The 27,163-nt window shown below is 42.9% G+C and overlaps 1 protein-coding gene and 1 long non-coding RNA gene across 3 annotated transcripts in view; one reads left to right on the top strand and one right to left on the bottom strand.

Moving 5' to 3' along the window:
* The window catches only part of VPS13C (vacuolar protein sorting 13 homolog C), a 2,773,485-nt gene that overhangs the window by 1,309,017 nt on the left and 1,437,305 nt on the right, over positions 1-27,163 (top strand). The gene's annotated exons all lie outside the window — the stretch shown is intronic.
* The window catches only part of LOC144822865 (uncharacterized), a 790,049-nt gene that overhangs the window by 423,608 nt on the left and 339,278 nt on the right, over positions 1-27,163 (bottom strand). The window lies entirely within an intron of this gene.

Genomic DNA, 27,163 nt, shown 5'->3' with positions numbered 1-27,163 from the left:
CTGAGTAACTGCGAAGCTTGTATGCAAAGTACATCAACAAGGTGCTTGGGATGAAAAATCCAGTGTTGAAGATGCATCACACACTGGTGGCTCTGAAGAAGCTGGGGTAGGGTATCAGGGATACATCGCCCTGCAGCAGTTACAAAGTGGAGCTGCGAGCAGATGAGTAGCACTTCATCGGGTCTGACGTTGCAATGAGATGAATCACGCTTTGTCGGTTCTGACCACAGTTGGGCTGGCAAGACTCCCATCCAGATGCTGGGTTCAAGGTGGTTGGAGTCTTTTCTGTCCCTGAGGCTCTGATCAAAAGGCCAGCCAACTAGCGCTCTGGTGGTCCTTGAATCATGATCCAGGTTCAGTTCTTCTTACTCCGGTAGCAGTCTTTCTCACAGACCAGCACAGCAGTCCTTCTGAGTTTTCCACAGGTCCAGAGGTGTACTGAGGAGTTGGATCTGAAAGTCCATTATTTATACTTGATGTCCGCTTTGTAGTAGGAAAAGGTTCTCAACGTTTCCACCCCCAGAGGTGTTTGGAATTTCATGCCTCCCTGCCTTGGCCCCAGATAACAAGTCAGTGAGCAGTGATTGCTTCTCTCTTTCCGACTTGTTCTGTCTAAAGTGCAAGCATAGCTCCTGAGAAATATGGAGTTATATTTTTGAACTTTAGACACCTCCAGCACAAAATAACAGGGACTCTGCTCTGCGCAGGGCCTTCATGATAGAGTCTCAGGGTTACTGATTCTTCCGAACTGTGTTGGTAGTTATTTTTAATGGTATACTTCAGCATGTTTGTTTGCTTTATGCATATTTATGTTTTGTGTGATTTTAAAGAATTGTCATTGTGTATAATGGTGCAATTATTCTGATTACCCACACAAAGGCTGTGTTTTCTGCACTTTAAGTTTGTTATTAAGTCTATGAGTTAACCTGTTATGTGAACGAGATATACTTATCACCCCTGTACGCTAGACATCAGTTCCTTTCTCTCTACACCTTATGATGCAGATCTGGAACTAAGCTACCAAATTTATCAGATATTTCAATTACTTTAACACCTTCACAGAGTAGTGGACAATGATGTCCCCACTGAAAATGACAGAATTCAAACTGGAGTATGCAAGGAGGGCACCATGTGTGCCCTCAAACCAGTCTGGTGGCACTGGCAATACAGTAATTCCTGTCTGGTAGGTGGTCACCTTAGTACCATAGTCTAGGGACTTACAAGGGTACACCAGTAGCCAATATGAATGTGCCACTTTTTGCATGGTTACCCCCACACCTTTCACCTGACATCTGATGCAACCTGACTTGATTAGGTTCCCAGGGCCTGTGTTCTTTCCCAAGACTATACCTTTGTATCCACAATTGGCACATCCCTGTCCACAGGTAAGCCCCTCGTAAAAGGTACCATGGGTACCAAGGGCACTTTGACCAGGGAAGGCCTCTAATGGCTGCAGCACCTATTGTGCCACTCCTATAGGCCCTGCACCTTAACACACACACACACTGCCCCTGCAGGCAGCATGTTTTGGTGCAGAGAAAAGTGAAGAGTCACGTAGTCCTGTGTGTCATTGATTCTTTTGGGGTTTTCTTAAAAAACCATGTCGGTTATTACCACACGATTTGATGTTTCTTCTATATTAATATTTCAAAGATTGATCTTTTTGACACACTGATTCCACAACCAGTTTCCATAGTGGCTCCGTAAGTTATTGATGCCCTTATGTGTTAAAATAGAAAAGGGAACAACCTTAAACGTAGTTGGAGTCAGAAGACTCGTAGAAAGATCTGCAGCTCACCAATGTATGTTAGCATCAGTGGCCAGTGAATGCTCCAAATGGGAGGCACCCCGTTCCATAGATATTGTCCCGCTCAGTGGAAAGAATCGAGTATTTCTGTCAACATTCTCGACGCTTGACACTGCGATTCTTTCCATGTTTTTATTCTACTTTTCAACAAAACGATTAGAGGACTACCACAACCAGTTTCCATAGTGGCTCCGCGTTCTGGTGTGGAAGGTTTCACAGAAGAAACTGACGTCTGCGCGCCGGAGGGGACTTGTATGGTTCCACTGATGTCATGACCGGAGTCGACGTCATCAAGGAGCTGTACAACCCTGTCCCCGGGCGTGCTGAGGTACTGCTTAAAAATTTCTGGATCCAGACTGGCACCTCATGAGAATTCAAAAGTTAATGAATCTGCAGCTAGTCTGTGTATCTACAAGATATTATGTTACCAAAGGTAAGTAACTTTTACATCAGTTCTTGATTCAGTGAATTCAATAAATGCTTAAGGCAACCTCTGGATAAGCCTAACGGCTCTCCCCCACACTACCACAAAGAGAGCTGTAAATACTTACTAAATTATCCTCTGCTATACCTCTGGGGGCTCCCTGGACTCTGTGCACACTATACCTCATTTTGGTATAGTATATACAGAGCCAGCTTCTTATATTGGTGGATCAGCGGTGGGATGTAAAGCCTTGCATTTATAAACTTAGTGAACCCCTGATCATATGACAAGAATCCAAAAATTGTCTTTACTACAAATAATTGTTTGAGTTGACTATTTTTCCTTAAAGTCTTGTTAGAACTTTGTGTTAACTGTTAAGACCCTGCAGCATTTTATTTTTAGAACAGTAGAAGTCACTGAAGTTAGGGGGGGAAATATCTAGACCTATTAGTGTAGGACTTCCAAAAAGAACTCCACTGTAGAAATATAATGAGCAATCCAGGGAATGCTGCTTATCTCCAACCTAGATATTAGAGAGTTAAGGCTTCTTTGTAAAGCTAAACAGATAAGAACTGGGTAACCCTACCAGAAGACAACTCCAGGAGTTCCTGGCAGGGCATGTAATGGACCACCCCCCAGAAGAAGGTGAAGACCTTCAAGAGAATAGGGAAAGTAATGAGGATGATGAAGACCAACCACCTCATCTACTTAGGGAGGAAGGGAACTTTGTGTCCTACCCTCCACACCCAAGAGGTACAGGTGCTAGCTCCTATAGAGTTAGTGCCAACTCCAAACCAGCCAGTGAGGACGGCCTCACTGAGGAGGATCTCCAAAAGACTAGACCTAGAGACCAGGCTCCTAGCTCTAGAAAAAGAGAGAGTAGAGTTGGACATATCAATGGTGGCAGCAATTAAAATAGTTTAGAAAGAGAAGGATCCTATGATCCTAAAATCCCCAAAGGGATTGTCTCTAAATTTGAGGATGGTGATGACATCACCAAGTGGTTCACATCGTTTGAGATGGCTTGTGAAGCCAGAAAAGTGAGGAAGTCTCACTGTGGGAACTGTTCTCTGATGACTGCAGAGACAGACTTCTGAACCTTAGTGGGGCAGAAACAAAGTGCTATGAACTCTTGAAAGGCACACCGATTTGGACTCACTACTGAGGAGTACAGAATTAAATTTAGGAGGGCTCAGAAATCCCAGAGTCAGACCTGGGTGGAATTCGTAGACTACTCAGTAAAGACACTAGGTGGTTGGTTGACTGGAAGTAAAGTGCAAGATTAAGATGGTCTTCATAATTTGTTTATAAAAGAACACATTTTAAGTAACTGCATCAAAGAAAGTTGTATCAGCATCTGGTAGACCTAGGTCTAATGTTTCACCAAGAATTCGGAAAGAAGGCAGACCACTGGGTCAAGACAAGGGTAACCAAGACAACAACTGGGGTGACCAAAGGAAAGGGGTCACAAAGCCTCCCTAGGAGAAAGAGGGTGAGAAACCCAAAGATAAATAACAAGAGCCTTCTAAATGCCCCTAATTCCTGGTCGGGTGGACCTAAGAACTCTTTCTCGCCCACTAGTAGGTATAAGGGGAAAAAGTTGGATTCCGCAAAGGCCTGATGTTTCCACTGTAACAAGAACGGACAACAAACTAGAGATGCTGCCTGTCACAACAAACCACCTCCTAGTCCCCAACCAGTACCTACTGGTATTGCAAATCTCCAGATGGGATCAATGGAGTGCCCAGAGCAAATCAGGGTTCACACTGAGGTTGTTTTAGTCTCTGAAAGAGAGGGGGGGTTAGCCACTTTGCCTCTCTGGCCTTCTAATTTAAAGAAATACCTGCATTACCCCTTAGTGAGTGGTGCTAAGATAGAAGCCCTGAGGGATACAGGTGCCAGTGTCACCATGGCAAGAGATACACTGGTGTACCCAGAGCAATGCCTAACTGGATAAACCTATCCGGTTATCAATGCTGACAGTGTCGCCACTAACCATGCCATGGCTATGGTGAAATTAGATTGGGGGGTGTTGCTGGTCAGAAACAGGTAGTGGTCTCTCAAAGTCTCTGCTTATAAATGATATGGAGAGCTCAGCATGGGCTGAGGTAGAAAAAAAGACATATGCAGCCATGCTAAAAATCCCTGAGATAGTATGTAAGAAAAGAAGTGCACAGTACCTAGCACAGGGTGAAAAGGGAGGACTGGAGCCTGAAATGATGGACCAGCCTTCAGGTAAAGGAAAGGTAGGAAGACTGGTGAAACAGCTTCCATACAGCAGATAGATCAGGATCCCTCTCCTCAGGGAGAGTAATTGTCAGCCTCAGAGGGAATTGAACCCATGGAGTTTGAACCTTATGAGGTAGAGCTCTTGGGACCATGGGGACCCTCTAGGGAACAGTTGTGCCTTGGGCAGCAGGTGTCCCCCCACTGTTAATGGCCTGAAGCAACAAGCTGCTGCACAGGAGCAAGGAGATGTCAATGGCTCCCACAAAGTCTATTGGGAAGAAGGCGTCCTGTACAGTGAGGCCATAGACCCCAAAGCTGGAGCCACTAGGACAATGGTTGTGCACAGCTGTATAGGGAGTTCCTACACACTTTAGTACATAACATCCCCCTAGCTGGGCATCTGGACCAGACTAAAACGTGGGAAAGATTGATCACCCACTTTTATTTGCCCCAGATTTTGCAACAAGTGAAGGAGTTTGTAAGCTCCTGTGTCACCTGTCAAGCCAGTGTCGAGACAGGAGGGCACCCAAAGGCCCCCTTAATCCCACTAATAGTGGTTGGGGTTCCATTTTAGAGGGTAGGAGTGGATATAGTGGGTTAATTAAAACCTCCCATAGCCTGAGGAATACAAATGTATACTAATAGTAGTGGATTATCCTGCTTGGTATCCTGAAGCCATTCCCCTTAGGACTACTACAGCCCCTGTGGTGGTCAAGACTCTCATTACTTCATATCTGCATACTTGAAACATATATGGGATGAGTGTGGAGTGTTCTACAAGTTCACAACACCCTATCACCCACAAACCAATGGCCTTGTTGAAAGATTTAACAAGACATTGAAAGGCATGACAACGGGACTCCCTAAAAAACTCAAAAGGAGACGGGATGTTCTGTTTTGCCTGCTTTGTGTCTACAGGGAGATGCCTCAGAAGGGAGTAGGGTTTTCACCCTTTCAACTTCTGCTTGGCCACCCTGTAAGGGGACCACTCTCACTTGTGAGGGAAGGATGGGAAAGGCCCCATCATGTACCAAAGCAAGATGTGGTGGACTATGTACTAGGCTTTCATTCCATAGAGTACATGCAGAAAGCATCCAAACACCTTGAGGCAGCCAGGAGCCTTGTAAGCTTCTAGTATGACCAAAAAGCTGCACTGGGAAAATTCCAACCAGGGCAACAGGCATGGCTTTGGAGCCTGTGGCACCAAGGGCCCTCCAGGACAAATGGAGTGGCCTCTACTCTATCCTGGGGAAAACAGTGAGGTCACTTACTTGGTAGACCTGGGCACTAGCAGGTTCCCCAAAAATATGATACACGTGGACCACCCCAAACTTTATTTTGACAGGGCTGATATAACCATGTTCATGGTTACTGATGAGGATCAGGAGACAGAGAGTAAACTTCTCCCTGACCTCCTCTCTTACAGTCCCCAAGATGGGTCTGTGGATGGAGTTGTCTACACCCTCTCTGCCCAACAGCAAGCTGATTGCAGAGAGGTTCTGCAATGGTATGCACAGCTCTTTTCTTTGACCCCTGTCCTGACATCCTGGTGCACCCATGATGTGGGCACTAGAGACAACGTGCCTGACAAAACTAAAATATATTGCCAGACTGACCAAGTCAAGGAAAGAATCAAAGCTGAAGTCAGCAGGATGCTGGAATTGGGGGCCATTAAGCCTTCCGAGAGTCTCTGGGCCAGCCCAGTAGTACTAATCACCATACCTGATCCACAGGGTGGAAAGTGACAAATTAGGTTTTGTATGGACTACGGAGGTCTCAATGCTGTCACCAATACAGATGCACACCCCATAACCAGGGCTGATGAATTGATAGATAAGTTGGGGGCTACCAAATACATAAGTACCTTTGACTTGAATGCAGGACACAGGCATGATTAGCATGGCCCCTGTAGCAAAAGAAAAAAGAGCATTCTACACACCTGATGGGCACAGACTAATATGGTCCAAATACAAGAGAATACAAATGAAATAGTGTTCATATAGGAAATGTCAATCAAGCTTATAGTATTGTTGAAATGTTGTAGTCTCGTTGATGCAGACATCTGACATGTGTTTTGTTGTGTAGACAACTTCTTCAAGGCTCAGATTCGGACTTAGTAGACACAAATAAGGTTTGTAGTCCTCTAATCATTTTGTTGAAAAGTAGAATAAAACGATGGAAAGAATCGCAGTGTCAAGCGACAAGAATGAAAATAATACTTAGAGACGCTTGGTAGGAATATGCCTCATATAGTACAGGAGATTGGAGGTACGTAGCTCGGGGGCACCATACGTATTAGTAGGTATCTGTAAGTTATTGATGCCCTTATGTGTTAAAATAGAAAAGGGAACAACCTTAAACGTAGTTAGAGTCAGAAGACTCGTAGAAAGATCTGCAGCTCACCAATGTATGTTAGTATCAGTGGCCAGTGAATGCTCCAAATGGGAGGCACCCCGTTCCATAGATATTGTCCCGCTCAGTGGAAAGAATCGAGGATTTCTGTCAACATTCTCGACGCTTGACACTGCGATTCTTTCCATGGTTTTATTCTACTTTTCAACAAAACGATTAGAGGACTACGGACCTTATTTGCATCTACTAAGTTCGCGTCCGAGCCTTGAAGAAGTCGTCTACACGACAAAACACGTGTCGTCTGTCTGCTTCAACGTGACTACAATATTTCAATGATACTATAAGCTTTCTTGACATTCCCTAAATGGGCACTATTCCATGTGTGCACTCATAAAGGTAATTATACAGTGTGTATATGTTCACACAATCGTAGTGAATTAGAAACACACCCGGAACATAGTGAACTGCCATGAGGAGCCCGAGCGCACACGCTATTGATCTTCTTCTCGCACACAAACGCATTGCTACCCTGAAGAAACTCACGGCAGACCCGATCCTGGGATCACCGTTATTACGGTGGTTTTGATGATCCAGTCCACCCCTCTAGGACTTCTTTTGGCCAGCCGGGTTGGAATTATCACCAGCTGAGCGACTACCAACATTCTTTCTCCACCATACAACCCTGAGGAAGTTGCGGAATTAATTTCCACATGCGACGAAACACTCTATACTAACAAGGACGTTGACCATTGTTTCTAATTTACTAAGATTGTGTGAACATAAACACACTGTATAATTACCTTTATGTGTGCCTAGGTTTATGTTGAAATGTGTAACTGTGTAGGATTATCCTACCTAAAATTGAGGGGTTATAGGGCAAATCCCCTTACCTGGTTACACCATATACTTCTGTGCTCACTTACACGCATGTATACTAGTAGAGTGCCACATTTCCTCAGTTACTACAAACCCTCCATCCCAGAACTATTCCATTTGTATTGCCTTGTGTTTGGACCATATTAGTCTGTGCACACAGTTCCATTTGTTTGTTTGAAATTAAAATTGACTGACAACAGAGTCCGTCTCTAAAACGATTTTGCTGTGCTTCATATTGTATAATTTTAATTTATGTATAGAGGGGAATCTAGGTTTTCCTCATACGGGGCAACACTGAATAAGTGGCACAGTGTTTTGTATTGAGCAGGCATATATATGAAGTTTTTTAATACTTTGCAAACGTTACGAGGTGCTGATTGTTTTATTATAACCACTTCCATTTGTGCACAGTGTGATACTAACTATCAAGGCATCAACGTGCCAGATAGGGCAGGAAACTGTTGTGTACTTGGGCCACCCAGTAGGTGGAGGCCAAGTCCAACCCCTTCATCCCAAAATCCAGACCATTCTGGACTGGTAATCTCCAACAACCCAGACCCATGTCAGGGCATTCCTTTGGCTTGGCTGTGTATTATAGGAGGCTTCGGAAGGGATATGGGCCCATGGGGACTCCCCTCACAGAACTCAGCTCCAACCAGATGCCCAAGAAAGTGAACTGGACAGTTGGCTGCCAAAAGGCATTTGGCGCCGTAAAAGAGGCACCTATTCCCAAGGGTCCGGATTACTCCAATCAGTTCAGAGTGCAGACTGATGCCTCTGAGCTAGGGATAGGAGCGGCCCTATCCCAAACCAATGATGATGGACCAGACTAACCTGTAGCTTTCATAAGCAGAAGGCTACTCCCCAGAGAGCAGCGTTGGAGTGCCATTGAGAGGGAACCCTCTGCTGTGGTTTGGTCCCTGAAGACGCTGAGACTGTACCTGTTTGGTACTTACTTCCTAGTTCAAACTGACCACAGACCTCTCAGGTGGCTAAAACAGACTGGGACTTTACAATGGAACATAGACCTGGGACTGCCAATGCAGAAGGCCTTTCCAGATTTTTCAGCTTTGACAATGAAGTCTCTCTAGGGAAAGGTTAGTCTCATCCTCTTTTCTTTTGGGAGGGGAGGGCTGTGTATGAAAGTGCCCCTTTTTGCATGATTACCCCCCACTTTTTGCTTGACATCTGATGCAACCTGACTTGATCTGCCCTGGGTCCCTGCCAATAAGGTTCCCAGGGTCTTTGTTCTTTCCCAACACTGTACCTTTGTATCCAGAATTGGCGCAACTCTGGCCACAGGATAGCCCTTTGTAAAATGTGCCATGAGTACCAAGAGCACAGTGACCAGGGAAGGCCACTAAGGGCTGCAGCACCTATTGTGCCACCCTTAGAGGCCCTGCACCTTAACACATACACACTGCTACTACATGCTGCTTGTTTTGGTGCAGAGAAAAGTGAAGAGTCTACATGGCACACATCTCTTTGTGCATGAGTGCTGTCAATTGAAAACTGATAGCATCCCTCGGGGAACTCTGATATGGGGATGATATCCTCCGTTAGGTGTTATAAAAAGGTTTACACTTGATGGTTTTGAAAATATTCTTTTATTTTCTTTTGTTCATTTATGAAAACAGAAGTTCTAATAAGGAAAAGCAAAATTACCAAGTGCTATTGTGGGTGAAGGTGGTTGACTCGGGTCTAAACAATGAGGTGACAAGGAGTGACGATAAATGCGTGAACTGGAGTGATTTGTACGGAGAGTTACCGGCATCGATGAAACGAATAACGGTCAAAGGGTATTATTGTCAGCGTGAACTGAGGTGAATTATACGGAGAGTTACCGGCATCGAGTTACAGTAAAGTGACTCGGGCAAGTCAGACGGTTAGCGACGCTTAAAGGCGTTAAGAGGTTAGGGCGTTGTGTATTTACTTACAGTCTATGACAACGAGGCTGGCGTGGATTCCGCTGAGTTCAGAATGAGATAACGTTCGTCCGTAATGGTGAACGGGTTGTTAACGTGTGTGCACTAGCTCAATAGATAAAACCAGGAAGTCTACCGATCACGTGATTACAGGGGAATTGAAGTAAAAAGGGGACTATAACGTGGTAGGGACAGCAAAAACTAATAAACGCGAATATGGGTCAAGGTGGTGATGTGAAAATAAGAATAGCAGGAACTGAAATAAAAGCCACAAGGTATTATCATTATTAAAAGCACTTAAATGAATATATGCATATGCGGTCAGGAGATTAACCAGAACATTGATGCCCATTCTATGGGCTTAAACTGTCATCACGTCATATGATTATAAGTAACATGAAAATTCAATACGTTCATTAAGCCCGTGGGGCTTGATAGAGTTAAGTCTGTAAATCCAGTGTTCTCTCGTTGGAGTAAATATTTTTTGTTGTCTCTTCCTTCAATTTTTTTAATCACTTCCAGTACCATGGCTTTGGGTTGAGCAATGTTATGGTTCATTTCGATGAAGTGACTAGCTACTGCTGATTTCAAATTCTTAGTTCTTATATTGGACTTGTGTTCATTCAAACGAACCTTGAGTTTCCGCTCTGTCTTCCCTAAATATATTTTGCCACATGGGCAATTTAACAGGTAGATCAAATTCATGGTGTCACAGGTGGCGGTGACGTTCAATGTTATCTCGTGGCCTTTCATTGGATGCCTCATCTTGTTGCCTAGGATGATGTTATTGCATTTATTGCAGTTGTTGCAAGGTCTTGTGCCAAGACACAAGAACGTTGAACGTTGAACGATGAACGTTATCTCATTCTGAACTCAGCGGAATCCACGCCAGCCTCGTTGTCATAGACTGTAAGTAAATACACAACGCCCTAACCTCTTAACGCCTTTAAGCGTCGCTAACCGTCTGACTTGCCCGAGTCACTTTACTGTAACTCGATGCCGGTAACTCTCCGTATAATTCACCCCAGTTCACGCTGACAATAATACCCTTTGACCGTTATTCGTTTCATCGATGCCGGGAACTCTCCGTACAAATCACTCCAGTTCATGCATTTATCGTCACTCCTTGTCACCTCATTGTTTAGACCCGAGTAAACCACCTTCACCCACAATAGCACTTGGTAATTTTGCTTTTCCTTATTAGAACTTCTGTTTTCACACTGTTTAGCCACAATTGCATGTTGATAGATTCAATATGACAAAACCTGATATGCTTGCAATATATGTTGTTCTTTGTAGACGCTCCCAGATGAAGGGCGGATGCTCGAAATGCATTGGAGCTGGAGAAATTAATGTTTGACAATGAAAAACTTTATTTAAAAACTTCATTTACAACATTGAATATGTGGATAAACATGAATCAATGAACAAAAGAAAATAAAAGAATATTTTCAAAACCATCAAGTGTAAACCTTTTTATAACACCAAACGGAGGATATCATCCCCATATCAGAGTGCCCCGAGGGATGCTATCAGTTTTCAATTGACAGCACTCATGCGCTTCTAAATTTACTCGTCTCCAGGGTGGTAAGACGATAATCAGAGTATCTTTTGCAAAACTTATACTAACAAAAGCTGTGCACCAGTCGATTAACTTCAACAGTACTTATACGCTTATTCTACCCAACGACGGGTAGCACGCATACAACTTGTTTCAACCATTTCAAAAATGAACTACGAAGACATATCACGTTCCACAGAAGCAAGAGCAGACACTTTTGCGTTTGCCACGGATGAAGCTACTAGAATTTACGCATTAATACAAGACGACATATCACAGTCATCTACGGCCAGAAGCAAAGAACAGAACGTAAAACAATTACTTTATTTGTCAAAGCGTAAAATCAACCAAAAATTACACGGTAACACCTTAGTAAAATATCATAAATCATTGCGCATACCCAGAGGCTTACGGATTGCATTAAAGCCTTCACTCTGCAAAAATTCCAAACCTTTTCAAGAGCGATGGTATGCTATATTAAATAAATGCAGCCTGGATTTGATTCTCTTAATAATAGAGGAACTATCTAACATACTCATAGAATTAGAAAAAGAAATAGCAGAAACAACAGAGGAACTCACAAAAAGCATGTCCACAGACGAATGGGATACGTTTAAACAACAACTGGAAAAACACAGTAATGACATCAACGATCGCAAGATCAGAAAGTTCCGGCGCGACACGCTGGACTATAAACTGGGCGAGGTATACACCTGGGCGGATGTATACGCATGGAGAAGGCGAAGCCGCCCATATACCCAAAACACAGACACATCGTCAACAGACAGTGACACCACTAATCGTCAACGGAAATCAGGACCACCACCAACGGGTAGAACGCAGAAATCACAATTATTGGACAAAACACAGGAACAAACACCAAGTACATCGACAAGTTCAATCAACACTGATTTTTTAGAACCGGTCGGAGAACCGGAAAACCCAGGAGGGGTAAAACAAAAAGAACCACCTCAGACAAGGAGCGTAACACTTCCAAAGAAGAACAACAAGAAGAAGCAAAATGTCTAAAACAACTGATTATTAATATATCTGACCACACCCTTATCGAACAAGAAACAAAATTACTACAAAAAGGAACCTCATTCGTACCTACTACCAGTTCAGATTTATTAGAACTAGAAGTTAGCACATTTAAACTTACAAGGAAATTGAGGCTATGGCATTTTTTGAGAATATAACACCCCCCCCAAGTGGATAAGGAACCGGGCCCTCTTCAGGGTTTAAAAATTCCCAGTACTTTCCAGGCTCCAGTGAGCCATAAAACCATAGATCTATTCGAACAACTCATAAAACAGGATTTGTTATCAATAAATTACAAAAAACGAAACATAAAAACATCACACAAAAGGATCGAGACAAATTGAGGTCTATCGCCAACAACAAAGACATAATTTGTACCAAAGCAGACAAAGGCGGCGCCTTGGTCGTCATGAACTCAAGAGCATATCAACAAAAACTTAGGGATCACATATCCGACGAAACCACTTACATGAAACTTCCGGGGAATCCCACGATTCAGTTCAGCATGGTGTTGACAGACATAGTTGATAAGGCGTTAACACAAGGGATCATAAACCAAAGGACTAGAAACTTCTTGATCAAAACCAATCCCAGGAGTCCAAATATATACGCGGTACCAAAAATCCATAAAAACCTCAACGATCCACCGATACGTCCAATAGTATCAACACGTGCGAGCATCCACGAACCAGTAGGACAATATCTAGACCAATATCTCCAACCAATAGTCCAATCTCTTACAAGCTATATTCGAGACACCACAGACTTTTTGTGTAAGTTACAAAACATCAAGATTGAACCCGAAGAACAGCTATGGCTGTGCCCAGCTGACGTCAGCTCTTTGTACACCTCCATTCTTCACCTGGAGGGAATAGAGGCCATGGAGCAGGCCATCCTCAAACTAAAAGTAGATGAAAGAATGAAAATATTTTTCATGGAGCTAGTAATGTTTACCCTATATCAAAGCTATTTCAAACACAACTAAGATTGGTAACTGCTATTAGTGGGCACAAGTATGGGCAATTGCGCAGCTCCAGTTTATGCTAATACATACATGGGTGAGTTTGAGAATACCAACATCTGGTCTAACCTAAATTGGAATAAACACATCAAAATGTATGTCCGATTTATAGATGATCTATTCTTCCCATGGAAAGACACCAAAGGGAACCTTGAACAAGCACTCAATACCCTAAACTCAGTCAACCAACGCATTCAATTCACATGGAAAATAGATTCTGAATACATAACCTTTTTGGATGTTCTGATCACACTTAAGGATAACCACATTAAAACAGACATATTTTGTAAGCCAACCGACCGTAACAACGTTCTTCACTATACAAGCTTCAACCAGGCGTCTCTGAAGAAACACCTACCGAAATCACAAATGCTAAGAGTCAAACGCATTACCTCGGACCCCAATTTGGCCAACACAAGAATAGAAGAAATGACCAACAGATTTCGGGAGAGAGGATACCCCGAGCAAATATTGGAATCAGCCAAAAGTCAGGTGAATGATATAAACCGTTTGGAATTACTACAAAAATCAAGAGCCAAATCTCAAAGTGACAGGATGGTCATTGTATCTAAATTTTCAAATGTGAGCTCTACGTTTAAAAACATAATACTAAAACATTAGCCCATGTTACAACTTGAGCAGGATTTCAGAGACATGTTTAAATCACGACCACTCTTCGCCTACAGAAGAGGAAGAAACTTGGGAGAAATATTAAAACAACCTAAGCTTACCACCACAGCATCACGAGGCACAAGACCTTGCAACAGCTGCAATAATTGCAATAACATCATCCTAGACAACAAGATGAGGCATCCAATGAAAGGCCACGAGATAACATTGAACGTCACCGCCACCTGTGACACCATGAATGTGATCTACCTGTTAAAATGCCCATGTGGCAAAATATATATAGGGAAGACGGAGCGGAAACTCAAGGTTCGTTTGAACGAACACAAGTCCAATATAAGAACTAAAAATTTGAAATCAGCAGTAGCTAGTCACTTCATCAAAATGAACCATAACATTGCTCAACTCAAAGCCTTGGTACTGGAACTGATTAACATAATTGAAGGAAGAGACAACAATAAATATTTACATCAACAAGAGAACCACTGGATTTACAGACTTAACTCTATCAAGCCCCACGGGCTTAATGAACGTATTGAATTTTCATGTTACTTATAATCATATGACGTGATGACAGTTTAAGCCCATAGAATGGGCATCAATGTTCTGGTTAATCTCCTGACCGCATATGCATATATTCATTTAAGTGCTTTTAATAATGATAATACCTTGTGGCTTTTATTTCATTTCCTGCTATTCTTATTTTCACATCACCACCTTGACCCATATTCGCGTTTATTAGTTTTCGCTGTCCCTTCCACGTTATAGTCCCCTTTTTACTTCGATTCCCCTGTAATCACGTGATCGGTAGACTTCCTGGTTTTATCTATTGAGCTAGTGCACACACGTTAACAACCCAACCCGTTCACCATTACGGACGAACGTTATCTCATTCTGAACTGAGCGGAATCCACGCCAGCCTCGTTGTCATAGACTGTAAGTAAATGCACAACGCCCTAACCTCTTAACGCCTTTAAGCGTCGCTAACCGTCTGACTTGCCCGAGTCACTTTACTGTAACTCGATGCCGGTAACTCTCCGTATAATTCACCCCAGTTCACGCTGACAATAATACCCTTTCACCGTTATTCGTTTCATCGATGCCGGTAACTCTCCGTACAAATCACTCCAGTTCACGCATTTATCGTCACTCGTGGTCACCTCATTGTTTAGACCCGAGTAAACCACCTTCACCCACAATAACACTTGGTAATTTTGCCTTTCCTTATTAGAACTTCTGTTTTCACACTGTTTAGCCACAATTGCATGTTGATAGATTCAATATGACAAAACCAGATATGCTTGCAATATATGTTGTTCTTTGTAGACGCTCCCAGATGAAGGGCGGATGCCTGAAATGCATTGGAGCTGTAGAAATTAATGTTTGACAACGAAAAACTTTATTTGAAAACTTCATTTACAACATTGAATATGTGGATAAACATGAATCAATGAACAAAAGAAAATAAAAGAATATTTTCAAAACCATCAAGTGTAAACCTTTTTATAACACCAAACGGAGGATATCATCCCCATATCAGAGTGCCCCGAGGGATGCTATCAGTTTTCAATTGACAGCACTCATGCGCTTCTAAATTTACTCGTCTCCAGGGTGGTAAGACGATAACCTCAGGAGCACCTACCAAATCAGAGTATCTTTTACAAAACTTATACTAACAAAAGCTGTGCACCGGTCGATTAACTTCAACAGTACACATCTCTTTGTGCCATACCTGCAATCCACTGCCTGAGGCCTAGGTAAGTCCTCCCCTAGCATGGTGCACTACCCTAAGGTGAGGGTACCGGGGCATGAGCCCTGTAACCCTTCAGTGTATAAGTCCATTCTTAGACATTATAAGTGTAGTAAAGCCTAAAGAGAATATGGTCTGGGAGCTGGTCATTACGTACTCCACAGCTCCATATTGGCTTTACTAAAATCTGGGAAGTTTGGCTGCAAACCTCTCAGTACATTAAGCCCCCACTGATGCCAGTGTGGGATTTAATGTAAAATGCATTCAGAAGGCATCTTAGGGATGCCCCCTGAAAATCATCTAGCCCATGTGTGGTTTCTGAATGGCTACCCTCCATTCACCACCACCAGACAGGTTTCTGGACCCCTGGGTACAGAGCCTCTGCTCTCTGGGTCCAGAAAAAAAGCCCATCCTGGGCAGAGGTGTCATGCCTCTTCCCCCAGGATGGGCTGGTTCCATGAAAGGGAAAGCTTCAAAGGCCTGCCACTTTTGGACGCTGCCGCTGCCCCTGACTTTTGCTACCCCCAGCTACTGGCTCCCACCGGTTCTGGCCCCACTCTGGGCGGGAGAATCAGTGAGAAATCCATGCCAGGAAGAGAGGTGTGTCCACCTTTGCCAACCCCACCCCTCAGGTGGAGGGGGGCGAGTTGAAGCACACATCTCATTCCCATTCATCTTGAATATGAGGGGACTCATCCAATTAGGAAGAGGCTCATGGCCCCTCCCACTGGAGGGTTGCATAATAGGGGGTGTACCCACCCCAAGGAAGCAGCCCATTGGTCCCGATCTGCACACCCCTTTCATGCCCCTAAATTTAGTATTTAGCGATGACTCTGAACCTTGCCTCCTCAGATTTGAGGAAGAAAGAAGGACCAACGAGCCATGCTGACACAGCAAAGGAGTAGAGGACACCAACTGCCTTGGCCCCGGTCCTTCCGGCCTGTCTCATCTACGCCCTGCCTACAGGGAGAACGCCAGCAAGTCCAGCAGCCAGCAACCTCCAGAGCCTGGAGTACCTTCCCTGCTACCTTCCTACGGACTTTGTCCCCTGTGAGCACAAGATTTGCTCAAACCAGAACTCACCTCCAGGATCCAGATACCGGTGACTCCGCAATTCTGCACCAGTCTGCACCCGATACCCGATACCCATGAGTTTCGTTATCCCCGACCTCCCTCAAGCCGATGCCTCCAGCTTAAACCTGGAGGGCCTCCCGCGACTGCAACCAGAGCGTGTAAGCAAACCCGACGCCAGAAGACACCCCGGCACCTGATGCCCCATGGCCTTGGGTAGACCAACTGAAGTTACCTCTCCAGCCAGTGCTCGCCTTCAGAAAGTCTGCCTGCCCGAGCGGGCAGTAACTTTGAGAAACCGAAGGTCTCAATTGGAAAGCACAGGGCCTCCAATGTGCATTATGCACCCTACTCCCGGCCACCCCAGTGCCACTGGTGATGCAACTCCTGTGCTGGTCTTTGCGTCTTGCAGTGCTAACCTTAACCCCAGGAGCTTTGCTCCCACATCTGGGTGACCTGCTCGTCAGCAGTCCTTAACCGAAGGCCCCGTTAGCCCCATTGGGTAACATTTGGACCCTGCACTCTGCACCAGCCGCCCCAGTGCTGCTGGTGGTGATACTCTGGTGCGTATCTAGATAGACCTTGCGTAACCTTGGTCCTAAACCCCAAAGCTCACCCTCGTAAGTTGTGTACTTACCTGTGAAACCGTTAACATTTGTTCCCAATAGCAACCCATGTAAAGAGATTTTAGGCCTAAAAAATGTGTGTTGAACTGCATAATATGAAGATAAGAGAATTTTATTGCAAAGTATACCAAGCATTGTCATAGCCAATATGGCTCGCCTTTTGGAACTTACAAGTGTTTAGCCATGCAGCACATTATCCTGCATGCTGTGCCACCAGGTATTGAAGAGCTATACAATTGCTACTGTAGTGTAGTTCCTATTATCCCAATAGGCTCTGCGCATTGGAATAATATCTTCAATAGTATAGACGTAGGACAGAGGTTAACTAGGTCTTCTACTGTCGATATTAGACTTAAGTTTTGTGTGCCAGCTAGCTCAGAGTTCACTAGAAACTTTCTCGAATAGGCGAGGAGGAGTTTAACCTCCCTGGATAGACAAGAAGGGATTTAGTTTCTGACAACCATAGAACATGACAACTTTGCTCTCCCTAATCTAGAGTCGTATGAAAACAAAAGACAACTTATTTTACTCAGTCAATACGTGCATACTTAGTTTCACCAGATTGTAGAGAAAGAAGAGATGGGCGTGTTCAATAAAAGGTGTCATTTATTGATCAGTCTCTTTTTCTCATACAAGAGAAATGAATCGCTACAGTTGCAATACTTAAGGTTAAGTAAAGTGCATACAGTAAAAGCAGGATTATAAAATAATACTGTAAAAGCATTGATATGGTTTCTTAGCCATATGATACTTTAAAATGGATAAAAGATATACATACATATATACATTGACTAATCGTACTCAACTGGTGCTTCTAACTACGCCTACCCCGGTGTACCTGACCTAAGCCTAATACGTGGGAGGGAGTAAGTAAGTAGCAGTTTAAGTTAAGTTTGTTTTGCCAAGAATCTGACTCAAGAATTCTCTGTAAGGGGTTAGTCAGTTCAGTACCTGGGATTTAGAAGGTAGGAGGGCTGGTATCTCTGTCTCAGGACTCGATATCCCAGTCACCCGCGAAGGTGGGCTGGAAACGCTGGAGGCTGGATTTCTCGGCAAGAGAAAAGACAGCGTCTTTCCTCAGCGCGTCAAAGAGGGAGGGGCAGCGTCCGTGGGCTTCTCGCATCAGCTGGGCTCTCCAGCAAGTAGTCGCTGCTCCAAGCTCATCATCACCGTGTCTTTACTTGGGGCAGTGTCGGTATATTTATACCTGAGAGGTGCCGGGTTTGACGTAAGGATGGACATAAGACGTCAATTAAGAACTGGTCGTTCTTACATTCTTTACAGGAGTTCTCGAACGAAATCAAAACAATAGCAGCGGGGATTTCCCAGGTTTGCTGGAGGCTTGGTTTGTTTAGAGAACTCGGTGTGCTTTCTAGGATGCTGGAGGAATAGTGCTTGCTCAATGGGACAGCATGCGCTATGACTTAATCTGAGAACGGGTTTCTGTGCCGTTGTATGGACATTAGTGAATAATAAGGGTCAGAAATAGGTGTATCGGTACAGGTCCCTAGATAAACATACTACACCCACTCCACGAATTCATGTCCATATTTACTAACCTAATCAATAGTAAACATAACTAATAGTGCATGTGTATACCGAACCACCCCAAAATACATCGTTTGCATTTGAAAATAGGCATATTCGAAATACACGAAAAATGAGTATAGATACTGTATGCATTCAAGCAGTGTAATCATTCAAAAAAGGGATGCACAATTTATCTCAGCATGAATGATTTGCGAAAATAACACATGAAATGGCTCTTAATACAGAAGAAAAAGTGCGAGACCATCTCATCACATATAAATACAATTATTTGTAAATACGCTAGAGGCTGAGGTAATGTATTGTCTCTAGAGTTCCTAAAAATAGAAGTTCTGTTCTCTAGGAATAGTTTTACTTTAAGCAGAAGATAAGTGCCAAAAGGTAAATATTTTGGGTTTGGGAAAAAGTTTTCGTTTTCAGGGGAAGAAGGAAAAAATTTTCAGTAGCTTTGTTTTTAAAACCGAAGGCCAAATTCAGAGTTCAGGGAACGCTGTGTGCAATCTTGCTTAAAGTCATTCTCTCTGTTCTGGTGAAAACATCATTTCAGACAGACTACCGCTTCTGGTGAAAGTTCGACCAAGTTGGAAAATGTCGCTACCATGCAGTCGTGCGCATGTTCGCTTTCAGTGATGTTTTGATCAGCATTGCTTACAGAAGGCCGTACCTGGTTGATGCTGCTTTCATCCTGTACTTCACTACCCTTCAATCGTAGTGGTGAAGTCTCCACGAATGCCGTCATCAGGATAGGTAACCGCTGGGGACAGCACAATGCATGAGCCTTTACTGGACCCAACAAAGTATCTGCATCCAATGGTACTTCTGATTGTAGTGTAAGACAGGTGTCCAACACGCATTCTTCGCCGCATAGCATGCATCTCAATACAGGTAAGACACAATTCTGCCATATGGGTCTGAACGAAAGAAACCAGGTCATATTTAGATCTCTTAGCCGGGCTAATCTAAGGACTTTAGTTATGCGGTCCCGGTAGCGTATAGCTAGGATCGTCTCTTCCATTGTTGCTGGAGTCTTGTCTGTGACATGGCTTGCCATAACGAAGCAAGAGTAGCAAAAATAGGATGCCTGCTACGAGTCCCAACAGGAGAGGAAGTCCGCCAAAGATGGAATGGACGAAGTTTGGAAAAATACCCAGGACTGCTTTGAATGGGGTTAACAGTCCCGAAGAAAACGGTCTTAAATACACTCGCGATACCACTTGTATCAGAAATGTTTAAGATTTTGTTTAGCATTTCTGCGCAGTGTAGGGGGCAATTTGTTGATAACAATGCATGTATCTCTCCTGTTGTCCTTGCAACTTGGAGATCATACGTTTCTTTTGATGACGTCAAGCGAACTGGCGTCTGTAGGAGCACAGTCTTCCTTCTGCTTAAAGTATCAATTCGAATAGAAGAGATTTTCAAACTGGGCCAAATTTTTCTCTCCCTGTCTGGAGTGTAATTCGGAAACAATACTCGCTCACAGCAAATGACCATGGAAGTCACGCTTACTAGATAAGGTTTTCCTGGCAGCAAGCCACAACATCTGTGATCTACAATTAGAATGTAACTCCCGTTAGAAAGTCTTCTAAAGAATGGTTCTATTTTTGTTGCAGGTGTGCCGAGCTGGTGACATGAAAGGTTATTTGAAGTCCCCTCACAGGCCCCATGTAAACTTATCCCCTGACACAGAAGTATACCACTTAGTGATTTTTCACAATTGTTACCACTAAGAAATACACTCTGTCCTTTTTCACTATAACATGTGTGTGTATAAGGTAAGTTCCATGTTGACTTAATGTATCCTTTACCCAACCTTTCATACTGGCCTGCCTGTATATATTTTTGGCAGTATCGAAACTGGAAAGTCGTTATCGGAATAGTTATAATCCCATGTATTATCCATTCAATGACAGGTCGTTCTGACATTGTCAATTGTAATCTCTCAAGTTTTTCAATGCTCAGAATTGTATACTCTGCACCCTTTTGTGCCAAGCTGATTTGTGTATCAGTAAGGTTAAAGATAGTGAATAGTGACGTTGTGTTGATTAGACGCCAAGGCACGTAGCCTGAACGCAGATTTTGTAACGTCCAGCCAAGCTGTACAATAGAACGCAGTTGTGACTGACCGTGTTGTAACATCAGTAAGTCTTACTCTATTATATCGATTGCAGATGATACAATACTGTCCAGTGAATATATTCTGGAAGACAGAGTCATTAACCCATTGTCTATAACAGAAAGCGATTTTTCCAAATTAACACGGTCAATTTCCCGTATTTTTTCTGCTGTCTCAATTTGAGCTACTTTCCAAGCTTCGTTGTAAACTGCATATATAGAGGCCGCTATGAAACGTTTTTGACGCTGTTTGCGTGGTCCCATAATGAAATCACACAAGTCAGCACCTTCTATAAGTAAAGTTAAGTGTTGCTTAATTTCTGCCAGTGTGGATGTTCGTAGCCATTCGAGGCAGAGTTTCCCCACACTGTATGTAGTTACAATCCCTGGATGTTGTCTCTGGGAGTATCTAGGCTCTGGCCTGGTCAATGTGAACCCCTGTTTTTTGTTCAGGAATCTATCTTGACAGTTATTCGTGTCTGTGGGCCAGATCAACCATTTTTTCCAATCTGGATGTGTTCTCTTTTGGTTCAAAATTTGGGATACGTCTATCTCAACATCTGTAGTGCTATTACTGTCGGGTGTTGGTTTCGGAATAGACGGTTTGTTTAAGTCTTTAATTTTGGCTAGGCCAAGACAGGTTGTCTGTTGAATTGTATCATTCAAAAATATAATTTGTTCTGGGATCATGCAGGCTCTAAATAATGATTCTATACCTTGCACTTGCCAATCTTTTGTACCCCAGATCGTTTTTGTTTCAATATTATTGTTCCAGAAATCAAAACCAAATGTTTTCATTTTTTCAAAAAATGTCTCTGAATAGATTAATTTTGTGTTTGTAAGCATGTTTTTCATTCCTGTCTTATTTACTTATCTAAAATAAAACGTTTCTGCATCACTTGTGTTAAACCCTGAGAAGTATGAAAATTTTTCATAAAATGTTTTTGAACTTCCTTTTGGTGGAGTTGCACAATGTTCCCATTGGTTATAATTTAAAACATTTCTAGGTTGAGCTGATTTATGGAGATAATGGTTACCATAGTGGTTATAACAATACATCTGGTCATAATTAGATGAACCTTGTAAATAATCATGTCCTGTAAATTTAGCTGACATCACTGGATCTGACATCATATCATTAATACTGTCAAAGTCCCAATCATCAGCGAATGCGCTTGGTTTTACAAAGTCACTCAATGAAATCTTGAATTGATGAGGATACTTCAGGAGCTCGACCGGACCATAGATTTCGTAATCCGTTTTGTCCCATGCTACCCCACCGGGTATAGGATTGGCTGTGAAGTTTACTGAAGAAAGTTCTCTTTTCTCGATGTGTGAAGACCTGTGTGGTTTCAGGACCAAGTTGATATTCTGACTTGCTGTGTCCATTGTAACATATTTTCCCTCAATGAAATGTCCCAAGTATAGTACCAGGATGAGCCAAAGTATGAGGACAAATACACCTTGTGCCACCCAAAATTCAATCCATGGAGAAATCAGATAGGTTTCTTGTAGTTAATGAAAGAGTTCTTTTGCTTTGTCTTTAAAAGTCTTTGATGTTGGTTGTTCCTCAGGTTCACTCGGATCCTCAGAAAAATCATCAAAGTTGATGAAGTAGCCTGATGCAGTTCTGTCAATTGTTTCAATTGCTTCTGGATTTCTTTTTGTTTTTGGAATTTTCTTTGTTGCATTAGCATAGTCTGCTGTTACATCATTGTAGACTGGTGTTTCTTGATGTAAGATTTTGATTTGGGTTTCAAGAGGTTTAAGTTCCATGGCTTTGTTGCATAGTCCTTGTTGATTCACTGTAGGTTTATCAATTGTGATTAGTCTCTCAGTTTGAACCTCTGTATTTGTAGCAAACTTTGGTGTTCTACTACTTCTTGGGAGTCCACTTGGCCTACTACTTATTATCGGCCACATGATTGTTGTTTAACCAGGTCGATGGATACAACTCGGTTCTCCTTTTTACCAGCAAGGGGCGGTAATACCACTGATCTTGTCCCGTTGACAGACAAGACAGGTACTGCTTTTCTGTAAGAAGGCCCAAATTCCTTCTTTACAGCGATCTTCTCTCTGACCAGAACCCGATTTTTGGAATCCAGACAGGCCTTGCTGGGACAGGTGGTTTCTCTTCAGTGGCTGTTGGCTGTTGCTTCAACTTTATGTTGCTCAGGTCTTTTCTTGTTTCATTTAAGTCCTGTAAAATAGCCAAACGATCTTTGATATCAAAGCATTGTTCTTTAACCACTGAAGTTTGACTATCGAGGTCCTGGATTAACATTGTAGTCCCAAACAATAGTTCGTACGGACTGAGACCTCTCAGAGAATTTCTTGGCAGATTATTAAGACTACGTTGGACACTTATTAAATGTTTGACCTACCCAGCTCCCGAACCTAATACCTTTGCCGTTATAGATTGCTCTATGCCTTGGTTTTTCCTTTACACCATCCCGTTTCCCTCAGGACGGAAGTGACAAGAGTCCCGCAATGCAATGCCGGCCATGCCCCCCCATAAGCTCGAGAGCTAAGAGCAGGACAATGGCCAGAATGTAGCATGCCCCTTGCGTATATGCCATTATAGACTCGCAAATCTTAGTATAACAGTTCAGACGTCAGCCGAGAGCTGGGGTCTACATTATAAGTGAAGTTAGTCTTAGATAATATACATTGGGACGCATGTTTCCTGTTTAATCATGCGAATAGATCGCTTTATGCTTTCTATTATGTGTTCTGGCACTACTACTGCCGGTTCGCCACTGCGATCTCTGTTGCAGTTTTCACAATTTTTTGCAAATTTGTGATTATCCACGCTCATCCCCGGCCACCAGTATTCTGATTTTAATTCTGTCATAGATTCTTTGATCATCTGATGCCTTAAACCTAATCCCATATGTGCTTCTTGTATTAAGAAGCCTCTCCTGTTCCTGTTTGGAATTACCCTATCCCCCACTCCAGGGATTCGAGCAAAAGGAACGGAGTTTGCAGCGATTATGTATGTATAATTGAGTGGATAGTTGACAGGTAACGCTGAACAGTCGCCTTTTGATGACGTTTTTACCGCCAGCATTGTTTCCCCGTCTATGTATTTTCCTGAACGCTTTTTTGTAGCTACGGAAGCCGATTTAGTTGCTTCCGCTGTGGCTGTCTCAGCCAATGAATTCCCTGAAACGTGAACGCCATCACGCTGATGACTCAGTGTATGTATCACGTGAGTCTTTTGTAGTTCCTTTTGTAAACGAACTACTTGTTCCCAAAGCGATTTTTGCTTTATTGTGGCACCTGTGTCATCTTTGTAACCGTTTTCAACCCATTTCTGCAAGTTTTCGTTGTATGATTTGACGCAGGAATGCGAATCGCACACTATTAGTGTCGGGAATTCGCGATCGGCAATATCGAGCGCCATTTTTAAAGCTATTAATTCAGTTTGATGACCTGAATTGTCTTTTACAGATTGTGACATCGTTACTAGTGGCATCAATTTACGTCCGCGCCACCGGCATTTGACACCCTCGCATGTAGCGTTGTAGGCTTGTTTTCCCCAAACTGAGGGTTCTGCATAACTGTTTGTGTATATTACGCAGGCGTAAAGTTGTATGGGCAGAATGTCGCTAGGCAGAGGGTATTCTCTTTCATATTCAAGATTTTTTAATTTTTTCATTTCCGGGTCAAAATAGTATTTCAATCTGTCTGTAGCAAGAGAATTTTCCCATTGTATCCATTTTGGATTTAATCCCATAGTAGGTAAATTACATGGACTTGTTAATGCCTCAAAGGGTGATTCTGCTGTCCTGACTGTAATCCGTCTGCCGTCAGCTTGGTCTCTTTCTCTTGCTATAGCTGTTTGAACCGCATGAACAATGTTTTCCTTAATGCTGAGTGTTTTTTCAGCTACTGTGTATAAATGTGATTTGTATGCTATTGGTACTGTTTCTCCCTCATTGGAGGTTAGGTATGTGAATCTGCATCTTCCTGGGATGACTCGAATCACAAGGTTGCGTGTGTTATCGCGTGTTTGCAGTTTTGTTTTAACTAACATGTCTGTTTGTAAAGATCTCAAAATTTCTGTGTGTTTTTGAGTCCAATTGATCGTTTTAAAATCTGGTCTTATTAGGTCATAGAGAGGTTTAACTCTCTCTGCATAATTTAGAATGTAAGTTCTTCCGAAATTCAGGAAACCTAGAATTGATTGTAAGTTTTTCAGCGTTCTTGGTGCTTGGATTACAGCGCATTTCTCTAAGAAATTGTCAGCCAGGCTTTTGCCTTCACTTGATAATTCATATCCTAAAAACAGGACAGTTAGATGGGCAATTCGGGACTTTTTAAAGTTGAATTTGTAACCCTCTGCTGCGAACCCAAGTATTATGGTGTTCACTCTTTTCAAGTGAGTATCCAAGTCATCATCTGTTAGATAGATGTCATCGACATAAGATAATGCCTCATCATCATATATTTGTAGTAACTCTGCTACTCTCGCTGAGAATAATCCTGGGCTGTTCTTGAACCCCTGTGGCAAACGACAGAAATTTTTCTGTGAGCCATTTATTGAGGCAGCGGTCAAATATCTGCTTTCTGGTGCTATATTTTGACAAAAGAATCCATTAGAGATGTCTAATGTTGTTTTTTTTTTTTTGTGCACTATGCTATTCATTAGTGCTGCACTGTGTGAGTTTTGTACTGCAAAAGTTTTGCAACATGAGTTTAGGTGTCTGTAGTCCAAAACTAGACGATATGAATTGTCTGGCTTGGAGACAGGAAACAAAGGATTGTTCATTTGTGAGGTGCAAGTTTCAATCACCCCCTGGTATTCAAGTTGATCTAAGATCTCCCTGACCTGTTTTTTAGCTTCTTGCTTAATTGGGTACTGCCTTTGTGCAGTTGGTTGAGATTTTAACTGGATTTTGTGAGGAGGTGAGTCCTCATCCCATCCTACGTGGTTTTATATAATGCAGGAGCTTGGGCTACTGCCCACTTTCTTGCAAGTGTATATTTTCTATGTATTGGAACGTGATTTGAGAAGGCAGGCATAATCAATTCTTCGCCATGAGGGCACTCCCTGACAAACTCTGGTGGCCAGTCTTTTTCAGCTAAAAGGATGTCATAGCCTTTGGAGAGGTTATCCCAAAATAGACCCCTTATTTTCCTAGTCTTATCTCCCTCTATACGTAATGTTATTTCATATATTTTATGAGGTTTGCTAACTCTGGTATCTGCAGTTTCCACCTGAATGTATTCATTCGTGTCCACTGTCTCCAGATGATTCATCAGGATCTTGCGAGCTATGCTCACTTCTGCTGCGCTGTCTAGCATTGTCTGAGCCCACTCTCCGTTTTTCAGCTGTGTCCTTAGTATCCTCGGCATGTTTGAGTACTTTAATACTGGCTACCTTCTTCTTTGGAAATTGTAACTTTTTATTTTGATGAGCAGGTTCCTTGTCTTTGGACTTGACGTGCTCTTCCCTGTGTTCTGACCGTCCTCTTCTTTCCGATTTCTGCGAGGAAGTCTGAAAAGATCGAGATGGACGTGTATCAATATCTTGATATCTATCAGGTTTCTTCAAATTATCCCTATTTCTAAGGTTGTATTTTTTCTCAGAGGGCTCCCTCTGGGGAGACTTGTGTCCTTGGTCCGGAGATCTTTCTCTCCGCCGAGGAGACCTTCCTCTGGACTGGAATCTTTTTTCTTTGGGAGTGGATTGTTTATTTCCATCCCAGCTCTTTTTGGAGTGCTTAGATTATTTTTAATAAATACCTTTTCAGGTTTTTCAGTTAGTTGGGGTTTCACTGGTTTTCCACCCAAACTATCTCTTCCTAGTTCTTCATAGGATTTTTCTATGATTCTGGCAAGTTCAAATGGTTGTTCTGCTATATCTGTTTCTTTCAGTCTTTGGCGGATCGCCACAGTTGCTGCTTCCCCCTTTATGTTGGCTAGTAATATTGCCGAGACCTGCTTGAAGTCTTTCAGTAGTTTCATACCCAGAGTTAAAGCAGGTTCTGGACCGTATTCATTTTGAATCTGTTTTAGCACCTCTGGTATTACCGCCATGGACGGAACACCATGTGTTATTGTGTAAAAGGAAGCAAAGACTGTACCCCAAGTGTCACAGTCCTCCACGTGTGGTGCGATCCCCATTGGAAGACAGATAGTCAGAATTCTGTGTTTCTCAGTAGGGGTAGTATCCGGAAATACTGCC

Source organism: Lissotriton helveticus, chromosome 3_1 (genome assembly GCF_964261635.1).
Source record: "Lissotriton helveticus chromosome 3_1, aLisHel1.1, whole genome shotgun sequence".
Classification (NCBI taxonomy): domain Eukaryota; kingdom Metazoa; phylum Chordata; class Amphibia; order Caudata; family Salamandridae; genus Lissotriton; species Lissotriton helveticus.
The sequence above is the reverse complement of the archived record's forward strand: the minus strand, read 5'-3'. Positions and strand labels throughout refer to the sequence as shown.